This window comes from Musca autumnalis, unplaced genomic scaffold, assembly GCF_047663935.1.
Source record: "Musca autumnalis isolate F117 unplaced genomic scaffold, ASM4766393v1 scaffold_5, whole genome shotgun sequence".
NCBI lineage: Eukaryota > Metazoa > Arthropoda > Insecta > Diptera > Muscidae > Musca > Musca autumnalis.
The window spans coordinates 85,698,167-85,725,105 of NW_027412088.1; the positions used below are offsets into that span (position 1 = coordinate 85,698,167).

At 35.3% G+C, this 26,939-nt stretch overlaps 1 long non-coding RNA gene across 1 annotated transcript; it reads right to left on the reverse strand.

Annotated features, from left to right (window-relative positions):
- Window positions 1-1,788: 1,788 nt before the first annotated feature.
- Window positions 1,789-26,376, reverse strand: LOC141387160 (uncharacterized). Its single transcript, XR_012408492.1, has 3 exons — window positions 26,286-26,376; window positions 2,584-2,606; window positions 1,789-2,479 (listed from the first exon to the last, which is right to left on the reverse strand). It is a non-coding gene; the product is annotated as an uncharacterized lncRNA (long non-coding RNA).
- Between the last annotated feature and the right edge of the window lie 563 nt (window positions 26,377-26,939).

Here is a 26,939-nt window from a genome sequence, read left to right on the forward strand (position 1 = left end):
TTTCCTATAGAAAAGTTCATCGGAGATGACTTTTCCTATAGAAAAGTTCATCGGAGATGACTTTTCCTATAGAAAAGTTCATCGGAGATGACTTTTCCTATAGAAAAGTTCATCGGAGATGACTTTTCCTATAGAAAAGTTCATCGGAGATGACTTTTCCTATAGAAAAGTTCATCGGAGATGACTTTTCCTATAGAAAAGTTCATCGGAGATGACTTTTCCTATAGAAAAGTTCATCGGAGATGACTTTTCCTATAGAAAAGTTCATCGGAGATGACTTTTCCTATAGAAAAGTTCATCGGAGATGACTTTTCCTATAGAAAAGTTCATCGGAGATGACTTTTCCTATAGAAAAGTTCATCGGAGATGACTTTTCCTATAGAAAAGTTCATCGGAGATGACTTTTCCTATAGAAAAGTTCATCGGAGATGACTTTTCCTATAGAAAAGTTCATCGGAGATGACTTTTCCTATAGAAAAGTTCATCGGAGATGACTTTTCCTATAGAAAAGTTCATCGGAGATGACTTTTCCTATAGAAAAGTTCATCGGAGATGACTTTTCCTATAGAAAAGTTCATCGGAGATGACTTTTCCTATAGAAAAGTTCATCGGAGATGACTTTTCCTATAGAAAAGTTCATCGGAGATGACTTTTCCTATAGAAAAGTTCATCGGAGATGACTTTTCCTATAGAAAAGTTCATCGGAGATGACTTTTCCTATAGAAAAGTTCATCGGAGATGACTTTTCCTATAGAAAAGTTCATCGGAGATGACTTTTCCTATAGAAAAGTTCATCGGAGATGACTTTTCCTATAGAAAAGTTCATCGGAGATGACTTTTCCTATAGAAAAGTTCATCGGAGATGACTTTTCCTATAGAAAAGTTCATCGGAGATGACTTTTCCTATAGAAAAGTTCATCGGAGATGACTTTTCCTATAGAAAAGTTCATCGGAGATGACTTTTCCTATAGAAAAGTTCATCGGAGATTACTTTTCCTATAGAAAAGTTCATCGGAGATTACTTTTCCTATAGAAAAGTTCATCGGAGATTACTTTTCCTATAGAAAAGTTCATCGGAGATTACTTTTCCTATAGAAAAGTTCATCGGAGATGACTTTTCCTATAGAAAAGTTCATCGGAGATTACTTTTCCTATAGAAAAGTTCATCGGAGATGACTTTTCCTATAGAAAAGTTCATCGGAGATTACTTTTCCTATAGAAAAGTTCATCGGAGATGACTTTTCCTATAGAAAAGTTCATCGGAGATGACTTTTCCAAATAGAAAAGTTCATCGGAGATGACTTTTCCAAATAGAAAAGTTCATCGGAGATGACTTTTCCAAATAGAAAAGTTCATCGGACTTGACTTCATCGGAGATGAATTCTCCATTTTTATCCTACAGCAAAGTTCATTCTATAGAAAGTTCATCGGAAATGACTCTTAATATAGAAAGGTTCATCGGAGATGACTTTTCCTATAGAAAAGTTCATCGATGATGACTTTTCCTATAGAAAAGTGCATCGGAGATGACTTTTCCTATAGAAAAGTGCATCGGATATGACTTTTCCTATAGAAAAGTGCATCGGAGATGGCTTTTCCTATAGAAAAGTTCATCGGAGATGGCTTTCGAAGATGAATTGTTATTCCTTTTTTTTGTATTTCGAATTGACTGAAAGTGTTATTATGAGAGCATCCTTACAAAATTTTTTATGGTTTTTCATATTTGCACCGCTTAGCCATATTATTCATCAATAGTAGTTAAAATTAGCTTGGCATTTAAACTAAACTAACTTCCAATGAATTTTAAAGTAATAAAGTGTCTTGCAACACTGTGTCAATAACAACGATTCCATGTGTATGTGTGTCTTACATGTACACCTATATATTATTAATACTACACCTCAACTCATAATGATTCCTTTGTCGAATTGGGAATGGAAGAAAGGTAAACAATTACCCCAGAGAGTTATAAATTCATAAGAATCTGGCTTTTTTACAAACGAAAAAAAAACTTTTATTCCTCCCTCACTCCATTATGGAGTACATATTTCGAATGTATCCACATCCTTTGCTGTTGCCACAACGAAGGCGAACGCGTTAAGAAACCATATATTTTTGTGCATTGGCTTTTCCATCTCCATCTCTTTACTCTTATCGTCATGCTTAACGGTATTGTGCAACATCCAAGAACCATATGAGGATGGATCTCTGTTGGCTTTCCACAAAATACAAAAGTTTCACCTTTTCGATTTACAATCCACATTGCACTTGAAGGCATTTTTACGATGCATCCGACTGTTAACGTTATGATTGTTGGTTTTGTTGGCATTGTTGTTGTTGCCATAACGATGTTTGTTAAAGAGAGCACAACAAAAAAAGAGTTCATAAAAAATGTTTTCTGTTGCAATGGAATGTTGGTGATGACGACGAAGGATGTTTGAAGTGAGCCTCTGTAGGAGTAGCTTTTGCTAGTGTTATTCTGTATAGATGTGTTGGAATGCATTTGATAAAGTAAAAATGGCGGTAAAGCAAATTAAACGAATTATTATTGTAATCATAACAATTTCCGGTGCAACCAATTACCAGAGATTTTACATCTTTTACACCTGAAAAGGAATAAAAATAATAATCGCACGAAATACCAGTGAACCAACACCACCGGGCTTTATTCGCAGCTGTGCAAATGGATGTAAGTGTGCACACATACATATGTACATATAACATAAACACTTACATGGTTACGATTACCATTACAATGTATGTGCCCAGCAAACCAATCGTTCCGACATCTTAACGAAATCGGAACAAAATTCGGACGATACTTCCGATGTCTGATCCGAAATCGTAACGATATCTTAACGAAAGTTGTATGAAGTGGTTGACATAATTTCGGAACGAAATGTCGGGGTGACATCGTACCGATTTCGTAACGAAATCTGAAGAAAATGCTTGGGAAATTCGGAAAGGAAATTTCTTTCCGACATTCGTTCCGAAATCGGAACGAAATCGGTACAAAATCTGAACTATTTCCGCACCGAAAAATCGTTTAGAAATCGGAACGAAATCTGAACGACGTTGCTTCCGAAATTGTTCAGACGTGTCGGACATCCGACATTTGGTTTGCTGGGTGGTGTTGTTATTACAACAAAGCTGTATCAAATGTGTGTACTAGGGATATGACTTTTTGAAATTTTTTCTCAAAAATGATTTCCTGTATTGAGAATAAATGAAATTTTGCCTGCTAATGCCTAAACTAACATCCCAGCAAAAATACTCATTACAAATTGGCCTACTTTCTCATTATTTTAACATGGGCATGTCATAGGGAGTAAGTACTTATTTTTTGGCACTTAAAAGTAAATAAATAAGTACTTAAATAAGTAGTTACGACTTGAAGTAACCAGGGAGTAACTACTTATTTATCTACTTTTTAGTGGCCAAAAAATAAGTGCTTACTCCCTATGACATGCCCGTGTTAAAATAATGAGAAAGTAGGCCAATTTGTAATGAGTATTTTTGCTGGATCCATTCCATTTTATTATAAAAAAACGTTCCGCAAAAACCATTTTGAAAAAAATTTTTTACAAAATACTGTTGCACGAATGAATGACATTTTGCCTTTTAATAACTTTTATTTCACATAAATATTGAAAAAGGTCCCGCACAAACCACTTTTAATTTTCATGATATATGAAATAATGTTATATATAATATAAAATGATATATATGTAATAATACGACGTTAAAATAGTGAGAAACCAACGGTTATGTCATTTCAGTTATGCCGTGTACCCCTATACCTTGTTTTGAGTTAAATTTCTGCTTATAGTGACTTCAAAAAATGGTCAAAAGTTCTGAAAAATAAAAACTTTAAAAGCTTTTTGTGCGGAAGCTTTTTTATCGAATCACTTTATAATTAAAATTTTATGTAATCTTATGTAAAAACTCATCACGCTATGATGCAGGGATATGAGGTTGTAAAAAAGTCATAACCCTAGTATGTACAACAAAAGCTGAGTTCATAAATATGTATTAAGATGCATCAGATAGATACGAGTATATTCACTAGGTTTACCATTGCATTTGCTTCGGCACATACATTTTAGCAAGATTTATGTTGGACTCAGTCCAATGTCTGTTCACTGGGTTCGTTCTTCTTTCCATCAAAATTGTTGTTTTAACAGTACATCAGGAATCAAGGGTTCTATCCTGAAGAATATTATCTTTATTTATCTATATATACATATATAAAAGAGTAGTGAGGTGAGTGACTGATTGACTGACTGATTCATCAACGCCCAGACTAAACGGCTGGAGGTAGAGACTTCAAATTTTTAGTGTGGGTTGCTGTTGGTGCATAGGGGTGAGATAAGGCTGGATTATTCGAAATTCGAACTGGAAGCGTACGAAAAGTACCAAAAGGTACTAAATATGGTACCCTTTGTATTACGCGAACGCGTAGAGCTGGAATTCTGAAAATTGGAATTAATATTATTGTTGGAATGTAGAATTGAGATAACTTCGGAAGTTCATACTAATGTGCACGAAGCAGTACTAAATTGTATTAATTTCGATACAATTTGTATTTGCGTGAACAGATTACTGTTTAAGTGTATGATTGAGGTAGCATTGGAAATTCGTACTTATGGAAAGTGCCAAATGGAACTACATTGGTTATAATTTGGATTTAGGTGAACGGATAGAGCTGAGATATGAAAGTAGTTTTTGGAAATTCGTGCACGAAAAGTGCTTACTTACTACTTAGCTGGCCCATTACAGAACATTTGTTCTATAGGCCGAACTAAGAAGAGATCTCCATTCCTCTCTATTTGTTGCTTTGCACTCTGGAATACCGCGCCTTGTCATCTCATCATCCACTTGTTTGCGCCATCTATTCCTTGGCCTGCCAATTCTGCGTGCACCGCCATGTGGCATGTATTCATACGCCTTTTTAGCGGGTTCATCATCGCTCATTCTTATGATATGGCCTAGCCAACGCAATCGCTGCATCTCGATACGTTTAACAATATTGATGTCGTTGTATAGCAGATACAGCTCGTGGTTCATGCGACGTCGATATTCACCGTCAACGCAGATTGGTCCGTAGATCTTTCGAAGAATTTTTCTCTCAAACACACCAAGCACTGTCATGTCTGCTTGCGCTAGTACCATACATCAGCACGGGTAGTATCAGTGTTTTGTAAAGCGTTATTTTTGTTTGACGAGATGTGGCTTTGTTTTTAAACTGCTTACTTAATCCAAAGTAGCATCTGTTGGCCAATACAATTCTTCTTTTTATTTCACAACTGATGTCGTTTGTTGTGTTGACGGAGGTGCCGAGGTAGACGAAGTCTTTTACTACCTCAATATTATAGGAACCAACTTCCACAGTCGGTCCGAGCTCAATGGACGCATTGCGCGTCGACACCATCAACTTGGTCTTCTCACCGTTTACCGCCAGACCCACTTTACCAGATTCTCCTTCGACCTTTATAAAGGTATCAGTTACTTCTTTTACTGATCGACCCATGATGTCTATATCATCAGCATGAGCAAGTAACATGTGACTATTGGTGTAGATTGTGCCACTTCTTTTGACGTTTGCCTCTCGTATAACCTTTTCTAGCAGGATGTTGAAGAGGTCACACGAAAGGCTGTCTTCTTGTCTGAAACCTCTTTTGGTACCAAACTCTTCGGAGAGGTTCTTTCCTATTTTAACTGAGGACCTCGTGTCAGTTAAAGTCATTTTACAAAGCCGGATGAGCTTTGCGGGAATACCAAATTCAGACATGGCTTGGAATACCTTTGAGCGCAGCGGACTGTCGAAGGCTGCTTTATAATCGACAAAAAGGTGGTAGGTGTCGATCTGCATCTCTTGGGTCTTCTCCAGGATTTGCCGCAGGGTAAATATCTGGTCAATGGTGGACTTGCCAGGTCTAAAGCCGCATTGGTATGGTCCAATAATCTCGTTGACCATTGGCTTTAGTCGTTCGCACAATATCCCTGACACGATCTTGTAGGCAATAGGGAGTAGACTTATGCCCCTATAGTTAGAGCATACAGTCTTATCTCCCTTCTTGTGGACGGGGCACAGGATACTCAGGTTCCAATCGTCGGGTACTCGTTCTTCCTGCCAGATGGTGCTAACTAGCTGATGAATACACCTTATCAGCGTGTCGCCTCCGGTTTTGAACAGCTCGGCTGGTAAGCCATCGGCCCCTGCTGCCTTATTATTCTTCAGCCGATTTATTGCTGTCTTTACCTCATCTTGGCTGGGCGGTATACATTCAATACCATCTTCTGGGATTGGGACTGTGGTATCTTCGTCGTCTTCGCTGCTATTGGATACCAACAGATTTGAAAAATGTTCTTTCCATATCCTGAGTACACTATCTGTATCAGTTACCAAATTACCTTGCTGGTCTCTACAGGAGGATGTGCCTGTACCAAAGCCATCAGTTTGATGCTTGACTCTTTGGTAGAATTTTCGGACTTCATTCTGGCTCCTGTACATCTCGATTTTTTCACACTCCCGCTTTTCCATCTCTCTCTTTTTCCTGCGGAAAAGACGTTTCTCCTCTCTCCTTTTCTCCCTGTATCTCTCTCGTGCGCTACGCGTTGCTACGGATTGTAAAGTAGCCTTATATGCCGCATTTTTCTCTTCGGTGGCAGCACGACACTCCTCATCATACCATGGATTCCTTGGTGGAGGTCTCTGGTATCCAAGTATGGATTTTGCGGCTGTTTGCATGGAGTGGGCAATGCTTTGCCATTGCGCTGATATGTTATCGGGATGAGGAGGGCTTTGATTAAGCAATTGGGCTAGTTGAGTGGAATATGCTGTGGCTATCTGTTGTGATTGCAGCTTACCGATGTCTAACTTTCGTGTTGTGTCTGTTCGTACTTTGTTTGCTACGTTTAAGCGGGTGCGTACCTTTGCTGCAACAAGGTAGTGGTCCGAATCAATGTTTGCGCCTCGGAACGATCGTACATCCAACACGCTCGATGAATGTCTTCCATCTATCACAACATGATCAATTTGGTTTCTTGTTTTCTGATCTGGAGACAGCCAGGTGCCCTTATGAATATCGAGATGATTAAATCTGGTACTGCTAACTACCATGTTTTTTGCAGCTGCAAAGTCTATCAGTCTCATACCATTGTCAGATGTTTCACTGTGGAGACTGAATTTCCCGACTGTTGGGCCAAAGATATTCTCCTTTCCAATTTTGGCATTAAAATCGCCTAGAATGATTTTAATGTCATGGGCAGGGCAACGGTCATATGTTTCTTCTAAGCGCTCGTAAAATATATCTTTGGTCTGTTCATCCTTTTCTTCAGTGGGAGCATGAGCGCAAATAAAGCTGATGTTGAAGAATTTAGCTTTTATTCGAATTGCAGCAAGTCTTTCATTCACTGGAGTGAAGCTGGATACAACATGTTTTAGTCTCCGACTAACTACGAATCCACAACCAAACTCATGCTTTACGTCATGGCAGCTATAATACAGTGCGTCACCTTTAGGTGTTGTTGTGACGCCTTTCCCAATCCATCGTATTTCCTGTATGGCAGTAATATCGGTCTTGTACTTTTCAAGTACGTCTGCCAATGCGAAGACGGCACCTTCTCTATAAAGAGTGCGAACATTCCAGGTGCAGATTCGCAGATCATGGTCCTTAAAACGTTTGCGGGGTTCGTCAACTTTAGAGGGGTTTGTTTTTCTTTTCTTTCGTTTTTTCATAGTAGGCTGTTTTTTCTAGGGGAGGGTTACTAACCCGACGCCCAAACCCAAGTTTTTAACGTTCTTATGGGTGAACGCGCGGCACATGTTAGCTCACTACCTTTAACGGGTGTTAAAGGCAGTTCCCCAGGTGACACCACGGGGAGGTCAGTGTCCACTTGGGATGAAAGAGGGACCAAGATAAATCCTGGGCTTTGCCATGTTAAAACCGGTCAGGACCGTTCCTTGGTATCTTCCATCCCCTACGTCACCACGAAAAGTGCTATATGATACAAAATTTGGTACCTTTTGGTATTTGCTATATGGTACAGAATTTTGTACTGTTTGTGATTTTGTAAAGGAATAGAACTGTAATTTTGAAATTCGGGAGGGAGGAGGTTTTAAAAATTTTTGAAACGTTTAACTATGTGTACGAAAAGTTTGGTAACCTGTTGGTACCAAAACCATTTTGGTATTGTGTAAACGATTAAGGTGAGAAATACCTACTATACTATAGGGGAACAAACAAGTACTAAAGGAACAAAACTGGGATTATATAATTTGGAAATACGCTATTTGTAAAAAAAAAATACGAAATGGAAAAATATTTGTTATGAAGATCACTCTAAAAGTTGAGATAAAGTTCTAAGTTTGAAAAATTGTACTGAATATTGTTCCATTGATTTTATGTAAACGCGAAGGCGTTTCTAAATAATGTACTGAAATTAAGTAGTCAAACGTGAAGTATCTTTTCAAAAAATGTTTTTTGTTCTGATCACTTTAGTATGTTAATTTGAAAACATTGTCCAATCCGACAATTTTGTTAGCTAGAAGGTTTTTACCCTGATAATAAAAAGGCCTAAATTTAAATGCATCAAAAATTTACCGTTATATACGGTTGATATACCCGTACACATTAAGTAAAATTTTTTTGTAAAAACGTTTTTCTAACCTGTCATGCCACAAATTCAGAAATTCGGTTGGAAAATGTGCATAAAATCTATAGAATACTCTAAATCTTCAAAACATCTCTTCTAATAAACGTGGGATGAAGTGGACATTTTTTAAATTAAACTTTTAAATCCTCTGCGTATTCAAGGTCCAAATTTAAAGAAAATTGGACAATATAGATTTGTTCTATTTTTAAAATACACTAAGTCGAGGCGTACCGTTATATAGGGGGATATACGAAAACGTGGATTTTTATGGTCATTTTGAATGCCGAACATTATACGGACCTATTCCGGTTCTTGGCGAAATCGCTGAAGGTAGGACCTTGCGTTGTGAATATGCGTTATTGTTCTTGTTTAGTTTTTTCAGAAGTCAAGTCTGAAATTTTTAATATGAGTCGCTGTTGATGTATGTCTATGATATGAGTTTTGGAAATTCGAAATAAAAAATGTGGTAGCTGAGTAGGGATGCGATACGGCAGATTATTATTATTATTATTATTATTATTATTATTATTATTATTATTATTATTATTATTATTATTATTATTATTATAATTATTATTATTATTATTATTATTATTATTATTATTATTATTATTATTATTATTATTATTATTATTATTATTATTATTATTATTATTATTATTATTATTATTATTATTATTATTATTATTATTATTATTATTATTATTATTATTATTATTATTATTATTATTATTATTATTATTATTATTATTATTATTATTATTATTATTATTATTATTATTATTATTATTATTATTATTATTATTATTATTATTATTATTATTATTATTATTATTATTATTATTATTATTATTATTATTATTATTATTATTATTATTATTATTATTATTATTATTATTATTATTATTATTATTATTATTATTATTATTATTATTATTATTATTATTATTATTATTATTATTATTATTATTATTATTATTATTATTATTATTATTATTATTATTATTATTATTATTATTATTATTATTATTATTATTATTATTATTATTATTATTATTATTACTAGCAAGTGCCCACTAATTCGTTAGCGGAGAATTCACACGAATATAAAGGAGGATAATAAATAAATAAATTCCTATTTACAAATTCTTTAACCAGTAAAGTACGACAGTTTAAGGTATTACCACATATTCTTTCGGTAATTACCGAAATTGTAAGCATTTTAATTTTACCGACACTTGTCGGTAACTCACAAAATTAGTTTGTGAATCGCACTACTGAACAAATTTCATTACACATTTGTTTTAAAATAGTTGTTTGGTGGATAGAATATACGGAATCGGGAGAATATATGGGAGCTATATCCAAATCTCAACCTATTCTCGTCAAAAGCAATGGCTATAGTCCTTTGGTCAAAATTGCGACCATCATAAATTTTAACCCGGATAGGATAATAAATGCGACAAAAGTCATTAACGGATGGACGGCCACGTATAAATGGACTCAGAATGTGATGCTATGTAGATCATCGAAAGGAACCATTGACCTATTTCGTTTCCTTTTGCATGTTACATACAAATGCACAAATTGATAATACCCCTTAAGCTACTTTGCTTCATCAAAAAAGTCATCCCAATGAGCAGTGGGAAAACAAATATGATCGGGAAGTTTGTTTCGCAACTATTTCTTAAACTGGATAGAAAAGGCAATTCAAAACATATTGCACGATTCATCAGTCTTCGAATCTAAACAAAACCAAATGATCTCTACAATTTTATCGTAGTTCGTTCACCAAAAAAAATATTTTAACTGATATTTTTCCTCATAAACCACTGTTTTGTTTTGACACATTGTGTGCGCAATGTAAAAATAAAGTGGACTTCAATAAGAGCGCTGTTGAAAGATATTGTTTTTTAATTCGTTATAGGGAGGTTATTTTGTGTGGGAAATATAACTTGTGCTTAAAAAAACTTCTTTATAGAGAAGTATTCGTTATAGGGAAGTTCGTTATATAGAGGTTAAAATAGGTGAGCATGGACTGAAAATACTGTGTTTTCAATATTTCTTCGTTATAGAGAAAAATTCGTTATTGGGAAGTTCGTTATAGAGAAGTTCGCGCCATACTTTTTGGGTCCCCTCGTAAAAATACAACATAATGTTCGTCTCATTAGAAAATATAACGTCATCAAAGTACTTTAAAGGGCTTGAAATCTTTTCTGTAGAAAATTCGTTTCCCTATATTTTACGGGGCATTGCATTGGTTTTTCCTATCCCTACGTGATAATGCTTTTCTGACTTTTTCACGTAACGCACATATTCCAAAATCGTTTTCAATTACAAAACCAAAATTTGATTCTGGTTTGTGGTCTATTATTGATTTCCTAAATTATTTAGTGACGAAAAGTTATAGACTCTACATTTCTATATACCAAGAACGCCATAATAATTCTTAATTGCTAACAGAACAACTCAATTAAAAACACAATTTTTAAAACATCTTCTTCTGACAAAAACTGTATGGGGTTAGTTTTTGACGGAATCGACATCCTCAGATGTAAAAGAAAATCTTGCAATTTTTTAAAAAATCGACTTCGAAAAATGTTGAGTATTTTGGTTTGAGTCTGTTGACAGCACTCAATATGAGTAATCCTATGTCTATACACTTCATTTGTCTATGCCCATACCATAACTTACAGTTCTCCGAACTTTACAGTATGTATTGCATTTTCATTTTCCAGGGCTGTGAGAGGGTTGCGCCATATTTTTTGGGTTCCGTCGTAATAGTGCAACATAATTTTCATCTCATCAGAAAATATAACGTCATCAAAGTACTTTAACGGGCTTGAAATCTTCTTAGTAGAAAATCTGATTCTTTCCTTTATATTTTGCGGGGAGAGAACTTTTTCCTAACCCTTCGTGATGAATACTTGTTATGTAATACTTTTCTGCCACAACACACATACTCCAAAATCGTTTTCAATTACAGAACCAATCTTTGTCTCTGGGCCTATTATTGATATCATTAATTATTTAGCGATTTCTTCAAATTACAGATTTTGAAATTGAATAGTTATGACTGTACATCTCCATATACGATAAAATTCTTAATTGCAAATAAATCGTGGTAATATGCACAATTTTATTGCACTTTCATTGATTTGCAAACATTTAGTTATTACCAAAAAGTCAGGTCCATACAGTTTTTAGTTGTTGTTATTTCTGGCCGATTTCTGAATTTATTCCCCTAATGTTGTCTTCAACAGCAACTCATTCGTTCAACAAACCCAACATTATTTATTGAAAGAATTTTTGTTTTAATTTTAAATTGAAAATCAAAATTTTTACAAATGCATCGTTTGTAATCATTTTTTCTAACTGGATTTTAACGAATGAAAATCTTTTAATTGATGTTTATACCATTATCACCAACTGCGACATCTATTGCAATGGAAGATAACAAATGTCTTGAGGGCCAACTAAGTGAATAAGTACGTAATAATAATGAAAAATAAGGATTTTTGTTGTTGTTATTTTCTGTGGTTCCAGGACGAATTTTCTAAAACCCGGCCTTATCTCGCACATTTGCATCAACAGTGACCCACTGGTAAAATTTCAAGCTCCTAGCTTTAGCCGTTTTGGCTGGTCGTTGATGATTATTTTTATTTTTCCTTTTTTTGGGGAACTCTAACTAGATTTTACAGTACTAAAAGGAATTCAATCGATTAAATATTGGTATTAAAAATGGGGTTTATTACAACAGAATCGCCAGTGTTCACCATTTCCATATTAAATTTTTTTTCGAACGTTCCCACGACTCACTTCCCCCCCCCCCCCCTGCCGACCGAGGGGGCGACCTCCCCTTTCGGGGGATCGCGTACACATGATCCGCATCATGCTGGCGTATACGAAGGAAATTCGAAATCCAACTACAGAATCTACTTCATCAGCCACTTATATAGTAAAACATACAAATTACTAGTTATTTAAAGATAAAATTATATTAGATTTTATAACTTCCAAGCTCATGCAGAAGTCCACATTATAGTACATGAAATTAAAATCTGTACACATTTTTCTAAGTGGTTCACCCATCGAATAATTGGTTCGGTGAAAATCTATATATAAGAATTGATAATATTGTTTATATATATTTTTTCCCTTTCCGCATACGAAGTAGCCGGCATTTGCTAGTCTATATATTTGTAGATGTTTAAATATTTACTAAACATATTTTTTTGTCGCGAAAAACCTACAAATAATGAAAAAATCTTGATGTAAATACAAATTATCCTGCCCCAGAGTCCGTACAAACATCTACAAAATAAATTAAAAATATCTACAGAAACTAGACAATGCAGAGAAAGATATGAAACCGAATCTATAGAAATTAGGTATACAAATTGCAAATTAAAACAACAACAACAAAAATAAAAGGTAGGACACTCAAACCATATGATTACAATTTTTCCAGTGGTCTTCCTATTTTTAACGTATTAAATCACTATCCTAAACGGATGCTAAAGGTAGCTCCAAAGGTGGCACCACAATGAGCTTAGTGCTCACTTGGCTGGGCCGAACCTTTTATATCCTCCACCGTCAATTTTTCTGAACTAAAATCTGGGCTATACCATAACGTGGACTTTATATATTTTTGGTAGAAATGTGTGTTTAACCTCTGCAAATACAAAATCTCAAATTACAAGGGCAAATTGGACTAAAACATTCAAAATTCCTAAAAGCGAAAATTCGCGTTTTATGGGGCTATACCAAAACGTGGACATACATACGTATATAAAATATTTCAATTTTTGACAGTATTTCAAATAAACAAAACCTGCTGCATTTGTTATTAGTCATTCAAAGTTATAAGCAAACCGGCATCAGAGTTTCATGAACCTGCCCAACCTTCTAATAATTGAATCATGTCCCATACAAATGTTTAAAACAATTTTAAAAAATCATTGAAATCGATTGTTTTTAAAATTGTTTGGCATAGTTTTCATACAGTACACACACATACACAGATTGTGTATATTCCCCCCATACCATTACTATCGCAAACGATTCGTTTTCGAATGTTTTTCGATAGTTTTGTGGATATTTTGTTCGAAAACGACACACGAGAACGAATTGAAAACGATTCATTCCTCGCTCAGTTTGTGGCAGGAAAACCTTCGAATTCGAATATCGTTAATAATATTATTAGCGAATAAAAGATGATAGTTTTTACGATAGTGCCGAAAAAGCATTTTTGGCGGAGTTTCGATTTTATGACATGTTTAACTTTATCTGACGTCTCTTGATTTTTCTGTTATGTACATTTTCTTCTTTGTAATGTTTGCGATTCAATGCATGAAACAGTTTATAAACATTGTTGTCTTGTAGTTGTAACGAAGCTATATGTTGTGTTTATCATCACTTCTTGTTAATATTATAAGTAGAATTTATATCGAAAATATTTGAAAAAAGCAAATGGGAACTTTTCACGAACTACATAAAATTATTTTTTAAAACGTAAAAAATTTCCGAAGTAAAAATGTTTCTCGTAACAATTTTTATTGTGAAGGAAAAACATTCGCAAAATGTTCGAAAATGATATCGTTTTTAAACTTTTGACGAACAAAAGAACAACGTGCTTGTGTACACCCGAAAAACATTTGGCAATCCTTCGAAAGTGATATCGTTTTCGAAAGTTGTGCCGGACATTCGAATAATATCCGCACTTGGTATGGGGGGTTAATACAATTGTTTAATTAATACAATTGTTTTGAATTTTTAGGAACACTGTAAAGAAAAAATTTAAACTGACACAAAGCTTTAGCCAACCTTTCTAATTAAACCATGATTATTCAAAATATATTTTTTGTTCGATTAGAAAAATTGGAACAAATATTTCGGAGTTTTCCAATCCGTTTCGCTAAAATCCCGTACAATAATTAATGAACTCTGCTAAAACTTCATCAAGAAATATGGTTTACCACCGCGAAAGCTTAACTGTTCACTGTGATAACTTATAAGGATAGAAAATTAAGAGTAATATTCAAATTACAATCATTCAAGCACAATGAAAATTAAAAAGCCTGTTTTTAAGTGGATTGTGGTTCAGAACGACGACCCATGTTCGAATCCCAGCCGGGCTCAGCTGAATTTTTATTTTTAAGTTTTGCCTTTTTATGGCGAAGGCCATTATATGTAAGATTTTTAATTAATTTAATTAATCGAGCTATATGACCTAAGGAGATTACATTGAAAAATGTATATCTAGCGAAGTCCTACATACACATCAAAGCCTTTTATTCGCGAATTAGTTAAAATCGGGTTATGCGCATCCGATTTTGGATACAGCGATGTTTCACTCAGCGGCCAAAGTGTGCCGTCAGTTGCATAACACAATGCAAAAAAACCGTAAAGTGGATAAAAGTCGCAATGTGCATACGATTTTGATGCGCAACCGTTTTCTGTAGCACCCATCAAAAATAAGTCAATATTCACCTATTTCAAATAGATTCTTCAGGAACCGCGGATAGGCCTCCACATTTTATTTTTTGGTAAAAGACCCATAGTACTCGCGTATGTCTGCAATTTATGAGATGCTTCTCTAATATTATAATCGCGCATAAAGACTTCCATTTATATATAAATGTTCAAAGAAAATCGTGGCTTGGTATAGGGACTTGTCAAAATATATTTTTGCAAGGTATGTTTATCCACGGTTTTAGTGGGTGGATTCGAACGTGGAAGGGCTATTAGATCCGTCTCGTAAAAAAGCTAAAATCACGCGGGGTTCAAAGGAAATTGAATGACACTTGTAAATTTTGCACGCAAAAAAAGGTTTTTTTTAAGAAAATTCACGCATCAATTTTTGGCCTTTAGACTCCAATTACTAGGATGCTGTACGGAGCACCCTCATAAGATATACATTAAACGACGTAAAATCCCGAGTTCTATAACCCTATTTTTAGCTTTGAATATTTTCCTGTTGCGCTTCCGGTTTATTAAAGAAATTCAAAAAACCGTTAAGTCCAGTTTCAAGATGTCAGCATCAATTTTAGATTGATTCAGTGGATATATATGTCTATAAAATGTAAGGTTAAGCCAGAAATCAGAAGGAAATATAAAAATAAAACACTGTAAAAAAACTTGTTGGCTTCAACCAATTTTTACACATTTTTCTACATTGATGCCAACACAGCGTCCCGGTAAATTAATTTTAATGGTCGACATTATGGGATCCCTGCAAAAAACAGTTCGCACTAAACAGTTCGCGAATTCTGAAAGGGTGAAACTCGGATTCATCGATTGCAAAATATTTTTGGTTTTTACCGTACATTAATTATTTGTGTGCATGGATATGGACAGCGGGAGAAACTTCGGCATCTCCGTCAAGTTTTGACAGAAAATATATTGTTGGACCAACAGATTTTTCAGATTTTGACAACACACTATTTTGTTCATGTACTCGGTTGACATCCAATGTAATGACATCTTGGATGTCTTTACGACAGTACCTGAAGTCCTTACGACTGTGTCGGGGTAGTGGATCTTCCATCAATATGTGATGGCTGGGATGACACGCATATAGAACAACAGCAGGAACTGTTTCTTCAGCAACGCATTATATTAAATGACTGACATTAACACCGGACATTTGGACACAACGCTTAGCAACTCGAAGCTTATTTTGGGGGCATTTGTAAGTTTCTCCATTGCGTGTAGCTGAGAAGGAAATTCCAGACTGGAGCCGCATAGTTTGGAACGGAACGAACGATGCCTTTATATGTGCTACGAAATTTTCATTTTTCCGGAATCACCAACTGTTTAACTGATAATTTTAGAATTCTGTTGCACTTCTTCAACATGAGCACTCAGACCAAGGGCTTTGGAGATAACTGTCTCAACTGGATTTGAAGGAGATAGGTTGCAGGATAACAGCTCACTGGGCCCTGTTCTCCGAATGTGGGCGTTTAATAAATTGAATGCAAACGATAATAACACACTGTAGCACACTTTTTTGTATCGAAATTCTGGACGTTATCGAAGGCAATAATAGGGGGATTTATAATCATTTTGAAACCAGATAAGTAAGCCCATTATTGTAGACCAAATCCAAAACAATCAAGTCAAAATTGGCATCCATCTGCTCAATTGTCATACCAGGGGTATTTCATCGCGATTTTGGGCGCGTTGCCGTGTCAATTGTAATTGTCATAAAATTTGACCTCATATCTTTGTTTGCCAGAAGTCATTGTGGAGGAGTTCTTATTGAATACCATGATCTGAAATGAGGTACCTAGGTCACTGCTGCGGAGAGTGCCCTTTTGGAGGTAAACGAATGGAATTATAAAGAGTATGTTCATCATGTCGTTGTCTGGAATGGGCATTATGAACATTTGGAAGTGGAACTTTCTTAACTAAAAAAGGAGTTAGAGAATCACACTAAGTGGAAGGTTTTGGCTCCACACTGGTACATATTAGTAAAATGCCTAGCAAAGCTGCCGATATAATTTGCTCATCTGGAAAAAAAACCTGCAGTTTATATGGTTTTGGCTCAGTTGATAATCTCTGGCCGATTGAAACTTGGTTCGTATCGAAGCGTAGATCCAATTGTGGTGGGAATTCTGCTATAATCCTTACTACAAATGAATGCGGCACCCACCCAAGTCCGAGTTACAGATCTTCCTTGCATGTATTTATATAGTTTGCACTCGCACTGTTGGTCTGGGGGTCCCTGTTTTGTTTCCGGATCAGCTTCAACACGTCTGCCACATCCGACTCAGGACGTGGCACCATTGTCGTAGCTTCAACTATGGATGGGAGTAGAAATCGCGATCATCTTTCAGCTGTCCCAACGTGCTTCAGATGAGGAAATCTCTCTATTCCTTGTAATGGTAATTGATGACCTTGAGCCCTTGTAAACAGATGCCCTGAAAAAGCCGGTCTTTCTATCGTCCACATCATCAGCATTTATAACCTTCCTCAGGCGATTTTCTACTAGCTATGTACTAATGGTCCTCACTAATGCTGCCAGGATCAGACTTATCAATGATTGCCACCAGCAATTCATCTGAGGCGACCATCCGAGCGGATTTTTATGGCTCACTCATCATTTCACCAGATAGTAGTGGGGGCTTTGATCTAGGCTACCTTTGCAACCCTTCGCAGGCTCAGTCCATTCTGCTGTCTGGCGAGCGACCACCTTCGCGTATGAAGCCGGGTGGCACCATCCTCAGAAGATCCTACCCTTTTCACGCAGGCATGCTGCGAAGAGGTTTTAGATTCCCCACTAGCTTGCTTTGAGTTTGATGCACCATCAGTCCCTTTTCCTTCTAGCTTCGACTTTCCCGTAAGGGCTACAATTTTGCAGTTGTTTATGGACCAGTTTGCTGCAATTTCGAGACTCCTGAATATTTTTTTTTAGTTTTCTTTCTCCACGCAACTTTAGTCGCAGATAAAACGGTTGCAACCTTGTGTACCTGGTTTATCTGCTTCTGGTCCTTCTACTTTGCAGACCTCGCGACAGGAGGGACCTTGATAGATTCCCGCCATAGCGTTGTCTTCGGGGCGATGAAGTCAGGTTGCCCGACTACCCGCATTGGACTCGAGCAGCCTGAAACTACCACAATTTCTTTTTTAACTGAAGTCGGTCCAGTCATCACAGCTGGTGGAATGGATGCTGTCACCATACTAGGGGTCGGAATCCGATCAGTCGTGAGGAAATGTTTTTCAGCAAGAGGGGCTTACCTTTCGAAACACTGCATGAATCGAATTCTCAAACCGATCTCCCAGAATTTAGCCTACTTGACCTCGCACGGCTTTCTGCCAACAAATTTTGTGCAGTACTGCACTGCCCATTTGTAAGAGTATCCTATTTTTCCTCTCCCTGCCCTTGTTGTTATGCATTTATTTTCCCCAGAATTATAGCTAGTTCAAATAATTTTTATACATTTCAATTATTTTACCTTTACTTTTGCGAAGGCTGTATGTTTTCTGTTCAGATTCAATATCTGTCATGGTAGAAATAAATCTCCAATTTGTCAATGTACCTACATACATATGTATGTATGTATGTATACATTCATTCAGATCAGCTCCATTCAACCAAATGCATTTGATTTGCCATAAATTACTGAGAATTCTATGACATATGTACATGCATTCAGCGATAATAATTTCCCCATTCACAATTCGTGGCTGTTGGATTTTCTGAACTATCCAGCAGTGCTTAAGGATGTCGATTTTAATTTGACCATCAGAAATTAATTGAGTTGTACAATGAAACGAAACCTTACCGTAATAAGGCAGAAAAGAAATGTGTTATTAAAATATATTCCGCCATTTCTTTGTATTCTTCGGCAGGGTTTTGGTAGCCATGGTTACAAAAAATATATTTTTGCAAGGAAAGAAGAAAAACGGATTGTAAGTAATGGCGAAGAGCTTAAAGGACTCTATCATGTAATGGCTGTTACAAAAGGTAGAAATAATGATGATGAAGGAAATGTAACAGTCGAAAGTAATTAGTGCGGATCTTTGTTCATTAAAGAAATTAAATGAATATACAATTGTGTATTTCTAATTATGTTATATGCCACATTTTAAGTAATTATAAAGATATTAGGACAAAAATTAAAATAATTACGAGTACTTCTATTTATAATGATTATTTGCGGTAAATACCAAAGAATTGTTTATTAAATAAAATTTATGTTTAATTCCAGTGTGCTCAAAGTCTGAAGGTTGGAAAATTCCTCTTTGAGAATGAAAGCCTTTGGTGAGTATATTAAGAACCCAAAATTAACAATTTCCCATAGATCAAGTTTCGTATTTACATAACCCCTTAAAATCCAAATCAAAACTTGGCCTATCTGCCAACATATAAAAAAATATCAGTCGGTTTTGCCGACGGTGAGTTCCACCTATGAACAGATCGAATACCGGCTACACAACTGGATTCTTTTTCAAAAAATTATGAATTTAGAGGGTTTTCAGAATTTTGAATCGAATTCTCAAACCGAACTAAAATATACTTGTTTATCTTAACGATTGTGTGCGTTCCAACTAAATGCTTTATGCGCTGTAAATACCTTCCAAGGGCTATTGCGCCAATTGCTGTCCAATATAGTCTTGATGATGCATGTTTGGAAAAAATTTTACGATGTGTGAAGTTTCGGCCAAATCGAATACATAATTCGTATATCACCGTGCTCATCAGTCGTTTTAGTTGGAGCGGACAGAATTTTTAAAGCTTGTGGTCCATTATATCAAAATCTATGGACTTGCCCCCGAAAACAATTATACCGTCGTTATAGGGACCGCAAGGACAACATACTACGAATATTTTCAAAATAATCCGAGACCTGTCTTTAATCTGGACTTTTGCGAAAATGTTTGAAGTTTTGTGGGGGAGGTACCTTAAAGAGTGCAAAGATTTAGTCCATATTCTAACCTCATAGACATGTCTATACGGATTTTGAACCAAATCGGTTGATCCGCTCGAGAGTTATCGTGTGCGCCATGTTAGCGAGGAATTTTGCACTTTGTGTAGAACAGTTGGTGTAGAGATTTTTTTAATTTCATCACACTTCTTACTTTTATTTTACTTTATTTTATTTCGCTCGCTGTGGGAGTTGAACACACGAACCCTCTGATTTCTAGCCAAGGACACTACATACTATGCCACGCACACGAACATTAAGGGTTGCTTAAGAACTTAAATGTGCAGTGCACATGTACACCACGAACTGTTATTTTTTAATTAAAAAAAATTCGCGTGCCGACAGTGAGCGTTGAACACACAACCCTAGGATTTATAATCGGACACACACTCACTGTGCCGCCGTCCTCATTACTTAGTGAAGAGCAAAGTAAGTAGGTTTGCCCTGTAATTTTTTAAGAAGTATCCCATTACTTTTCAGATTACTTGTAATGCGAAAAGAAGCTTGTTTACATTACTTTGTAATGGGTTACGTAATGACTAATGGATCAAAATTTTTGGTGGGTACGGGCAAAATGTGCCTCATCGAAATAATGGTTTTAGACCCCCAAGTACGTTTGGACGAAATCCGTTTCAGAAAATTTGGAGTCGATTTAGCAATGTCCGTCCCTCCGTCTGCCTGGATGGCTGGTGCTCGTGATAACTCTTGAACGGATCTGCCGATTCGGTCTTCGTAATATTTTGTCCAAACTTAGTATAAGTTCGAAGATAAGCCATATCTGTCCACTCCTTCAGGTAAAAATTGTGCGCACGATAACTCTTGAAGCGAGTGACCGATTTGGTCCATACTTTACACATCCTAATACATCTACCATATGTATATCAGGTGTGAATATGGACTATATTTGTCCACTCCTTCGGGTACCTCCCACTCAAAAATTCGGATAAGTTCACTTTAAGACCTGCTCTCGAATCACTTTGATTTTTGTTGAAGCAACATGCATTCGCTGCCTCAATTACGACGGTAAATGCTTTTTCCGGGGTAAGTCCATACTTCTTGAGAAAACAGCCCAAAAGTTGTCCAAACTTAGTTTCAATTCGAAGATTGGCAACAACTTCCTGTATTTGTCTCAGATATTTAATAAATGTCACTAAAATGTTATGCATGATATCCCTTAAACGGGGCAACCAAATTGGTCCAAACGTTGGATCTCCTAACTTCTAAAATGGCCGATATCGATCTTCTCCTTATGGTACCTCCCCCACAAAAGTTCAACAATTGTGAAGATCTGTCCGTAGATGAAAGTTTCAATTAAAATTGGCTGAGGGTATATGTATCTCCGTCGGCAAAGCCGACTGATACTTTCTTACTTGTTACTTTAAATAAGAGAATTTTTCTTAGAAACGTTTTTTATCGATTAATGGTCAAAAACGGATTTTTTTTACTAAAAATCGGAATTTTGACTTTGACAATTCACACTTTTTTACAAACGGATATTTTTAATATTCCCTCGTTTAAAGGCAATATTATTAGGTACCTAATAAGCCCACAAAAATATATGATAATCGGCCCATTCATTTTCGAGCTTTAGTGGTCACCCCAATACACTTGTATAAAAATGGGGGTAGCCCCTTAATGAGGTGGTCACTGAAAAAGATAAATAACATGTTCGTGTGCAAATATGTGCAGTTGGCTCCCTTATACATTTGAAGTTCTCACTTTTCACAACTCAAGCAGCAAATAATATCAATATACACTTTTATACAAAAATTTTCCCACTCCACTAATTTTAAAATTAGTTACATATTACATAGTATATATCGCTCATTTTCTCAAAGAGTGTCACACCTCCAAAAAATCAATTTCGAGAAAAACACGTTTTAAGTTGATGGTTGAAATTTGAATTCCCGTCTTAAAAAAATGTTACACAAAAAATAAAATAATTACCTAGACTATGAGATAGTCTACGTAAAGAGCTAATCAGATATCAGTGCAACATTTCTGTACAAGATCATAAATTGAAAAAACTTTTTTGTTGATTTATGCCAAACTCCTAGAAAAGAGTTTTAGAGATTTCAACATGAAAACTTGACACAAGATAAAGTAGAAGTCGTAAAAATAGAAATTGCTAACTCAGAAAATGTTTTTTTTTATTTATGCCACTCTTTGTGTAAATGAGCGATCATTCTTTTTATACCCTCCACCATAGTATGCAGGTCAAGTTCGATGATGGGCTATATCGGTCCACGTTTTGGTATAGCCCCCATATAACGGTACCCCCGATTTACGGTATTTTGACGTTTTTAGCTAAATTTTCAGACCGATTTAGCTATAATTTGACATTTAGGGTTCTTAAGTGTCAATAAACTTATATAACAAAAGTTGTGGACATAGGTCCACGTTTTGGTATAGCCCCCATATAACGGTACCCCCGATTTACGGTATTTTGACTTTTTTAGCTACATTTTCAGACCGATTTAGCTGTAATTTGACATTTAGGGTTCTTAAGTGTCAATAAACTTATATAACAAAAGTTGTGGACATAGGTCCACGTTTTGGTATAGCCCCCATATAACGGTACCCCCGATTTACGGTATTTTGACGTTTTTAGCTACATTTTCTGACCGATTTAGCTATAATTTTACATTTAGGGTTCTTAAGTGCCAATCAACTTATATAACAAAACTAGTGGACATAGATCAAAGTTTTGGAATAGCCCTAATATAACGGTGCCCACCGATTTACGGTATTTTGACGTTTTTAGCTACATTTTCAGGTCGATTAAGCTATAATTTGACATTTAGGGTTCTTAAGTGTAAATAAACTTATATAACAAAGTTGTGGACATAGGTCCACGTTTTGGTATAGCCCCCATATAACGGTACCCCCGATTTATGGCATTTTGACGTTTTTAGTTACATTTACAGACCATTTAGATTAGATTATTTGGTCCGATAAATTGACATTTAGGGATTCTTTAATGTCAATAAACTTATGTAACTAGTTGACATAGGTCCATGTTTTGGAATAGCCCCCATATAACGTTACCGCCCGATTTCAGGTATTTTGACGTTTTAAGTCACATTTCTAGACCGAATTAGCTATAATTTGATATTTAGGGTTCTTAGTGACCAAAAAACTTATATTCGAAATAATTATGAACGTAGGTCCATGTTTTGGTATAGCCCCATATAACGGTACCTCCGTATAACGGATTTCGGTATCCCCATATAACGGATTTTCGGTATTTTGAGCATTTTACCTACAAGTTTTAACCGAATTATCTGTAATTTAAACATTTGACATTTGAAATTCTTAGTGATCACCACACCTCTCCACCAAAAATTGTCAAGAAAGGTCGATGTATTGATAAAGCTCCCATATAAAAGTACCTCCCGATTTTCAGTACTTTGATGATTTTAACTACAATATTTAACCGAACTAGCAGTAATTTGACATTTGAAGTTCTTAGTGGTCACAACACCTCTCCATAAAAAATTGTCAACATAGGTCCATGTTCGGATATAGATCCCATATAACGGTACCTCCCAATTTTCAGTAATTGGTAATTTTAGCTAAAATTTTTAACCGAACTAACTGTAATTTGACATTTGAAGGTTGTAGTGGTCACCACACATCTGCATCAACAATTTTTAACATAGCCCCAATATAACGATACTTCCCGATTTTCGGTACTTTGAGGATTTTACTTAAAATGTTTAACATTGTCCATGTTTTGGTATAGCCCCAAAACAAACCTCCCGATTTTCCTTACCTTAACTTTATTTTTTGGACGAACTTTCTGTAATTTGAAATTTAAAAGGCAACAAAAATTGTTCATTTAAGTTCATATTTTCGTATAGCCCACATACCTCCGAACTAGCTGTTAATGACAGTTGAAGTTCCCACGTTATGTACCGATATTCGGTATTTTGAGGATTCTAGCTAAAATTTTTAACCGACATTAAAGGCTCCCATCAAAAACTGTCGACATAGGTCCATGTTTTTTTATAACCCCATAACATAACGGTACCTCCCAATTTCTAGTCCACCAATTTGTCAACATACATAGTTAGATATAGGCACCATAAAAAAGGGCCTACCGAATGAAACATTTTATGTACATTACCTGACATTTTAACGTACCCACTTAAAGTTGGGGACAGGAATGAAAACTAATTATTCCATTTTAGTTTAGAATATTTTATGGTGGAGGGTATGAAAAGTTCGGCCCGGCCGAACTTAACGCTTTTTTAATTGTTATTCTTAACATATCGTTATATTAGACTGAGGGTTCATTTTACAAACCCTATGGTAAATACAGCCTATGGTTTTTTTTTCTGATCCATATATAACAAAGCAATTATTAACTTACCTTGCATTGATATTAATTCGATGTACTATAATGTGGACTTTTGCACGAGTTTTCATGCTGATCGGTTTCTTCATATTTGTTTTCAGAGGATTATTCTTGTTATCAGTTTGCACGAAATCTTAAAAATTTTCATCACATAAAATCTGATACCATTACAGGGTTCCCTTCAATATTCTCTTTAGTTGTTATTTCACAAAATTTTGTACAGCAATCAAACATTTATATAAACAAAAGCTTGAAAATAAACAATAAAATCAGTTTTTATCTTTCAACCAATCACGATTAATTAAATAAAGAACTACCAGAAGATTTATGGATTTTCTAAATTCGTCAATAGTTGTTTGCCACCGCCATAGCTTATCTTGCTTATTTTTTTGCAAATTGTTCAGCTTTCTCTAAAAGCCTTTTGCCTGAAATAACAGCTCCAGCTGAATATATTTGATTCTTCCAAATTATTTTTAGGCGGTGCATATTAACGAATTTTTTTTAAGCCAAAATGAAAGAGTTGTGACCAAATTTGATGTGCTTATAAGTGGGGAATTCATATAAGCGGATGTATATATCGAAATAATGTCAATATATTTTGTACCAAAAATAACATTTGCACAAGTTTCAGTGCTATTAAGCGGGGAATGCTTATATCCGGGGTGCATATATTCGAGAAATACTGTACTTTATATGGTCGCAAATGATCATTTCAATGCGTTACAAACTGAAAAAAAAACTTAATATTTCCTCCATACTATGGTGGAGGTAAGAAAAAGAAGTATAGTATTGGTGATGCTAACTTGGGATGTTCAAAGTCTATATAAGAAACCAACTTTTGGCCATTTAAAGGTCACTCTAGGCATATCATTTATGCTAAACCAATACCCTATACATAAATTTGGTCTTCCCATTATTTAATATGGAAAGGAAGTTCAAACCTTCGATTGAAAGCTCAATTGAAGTGGGAGTAACGCTGTAACAGAACCGATTAAAGCAATCATACCTAGCATACAAAATAACTTATGGACAAGCTAACCTAAAACGACAATGGCAAGTGTTAGTCCGAAGTCGTAATGAAAAACATAACAACAGCAACAAACAAAAACTGCAGAAAAAACAATCATCAATTGCAATTCGGCATGCAAAAACCTTCAGCAAATTCGGACGTTTATTACAACGACGGTGACGATGATGATGAAACAATAAAAAATGTCCTTAAATTGCAATTGCTAACGTGTCTAATAGAACGGGAACAAACTAAGCCAAAATATTACGGCAGTTATAACAGCAACACTAGCAACAACAATAAAACAGAAAATTTCATTCCAACAAATAAAATGTTAGTCCAGAAATCCTGACAGCTGACTATTATTTTCTGGATTCTTTTTGCATTTTTTTCAACTTCTCGTTGTTGTTGTTTATGGTTATTGTTTGTTGCTGGTATAAATTAAAAAAGAACAACAACAACAGCAAAAACAATAGCAACTACAAAACATTGTAAACTAACAACAAAAAAGAACAGGACATGATACGTCGACTAAACAATAGAAAAATTGCAGTTGTCATAAATAAATGTCTAAATTGAAAAAATGCAGAAATAAACTGAGATTTTTATTGTAGTTGTACTTGATGTTGTTGCTGTTTCTGTTGTGTTTATTACAACTGACAACAGCAACATCTAGGACTGCAAGCAACCGCATTAACAACAACAGCAACAACAAAAACACACCAAACACGAAACGGAAGGAAATCTAAATTTTAATATGTTTGTGTAAATATGCAAACTAACGAACGAACAAACGAATCGCCGTAGTATGCGGTATCAGACTCACCGATAGTAGTGCTGTTAGCAAAGTTTGTGTGACATCTAACAATTGTTGCCTACTTTTAGGCATACTCGTGTGTAACTAAAACTTAAAGAGTCGAAGTAAAGCTAACAATAAAATCCTAGACAGGACATTGCCACAGTTCGGCCAGTCTCATGAATATATGGGATATAACATATAAAACTTCAAACTAGCTTTAAAATAAAAATTATTTGTTTGTTTTATTATTGTTAAAGATTCAATCTCATATGATTGCTCAAGTCTGGAGTATTATCCCAATGGCTATATACGGACTTTAAGTTCATCTATTGATAAATTTTAACAATTAAGTTTTCCTTTGATTATACAGTATATCCTCGATAATCCGGACAACACGATAATCTGGATACTAAAAATATTTACACTGTAGACTCTAGAATCCGAACACACGGATATTTTATACCTCAATTATCCGAACACTCATCCGTTTTCTTCTACATTGAGTTATTTATTTTATTGTTTGCAGTGATAATTTGATTTCTTATCGATAAAAAAGAAATTCTATGCAAAATTAATTCGTTGTGAACAAAAATAATTCCTACTGTAAAATAATGCGAAGTTCTGAATATGATTTGATTGCAGTTGGCTTAAAAGCATAAAACAAAATAACTTTGTTCAGAG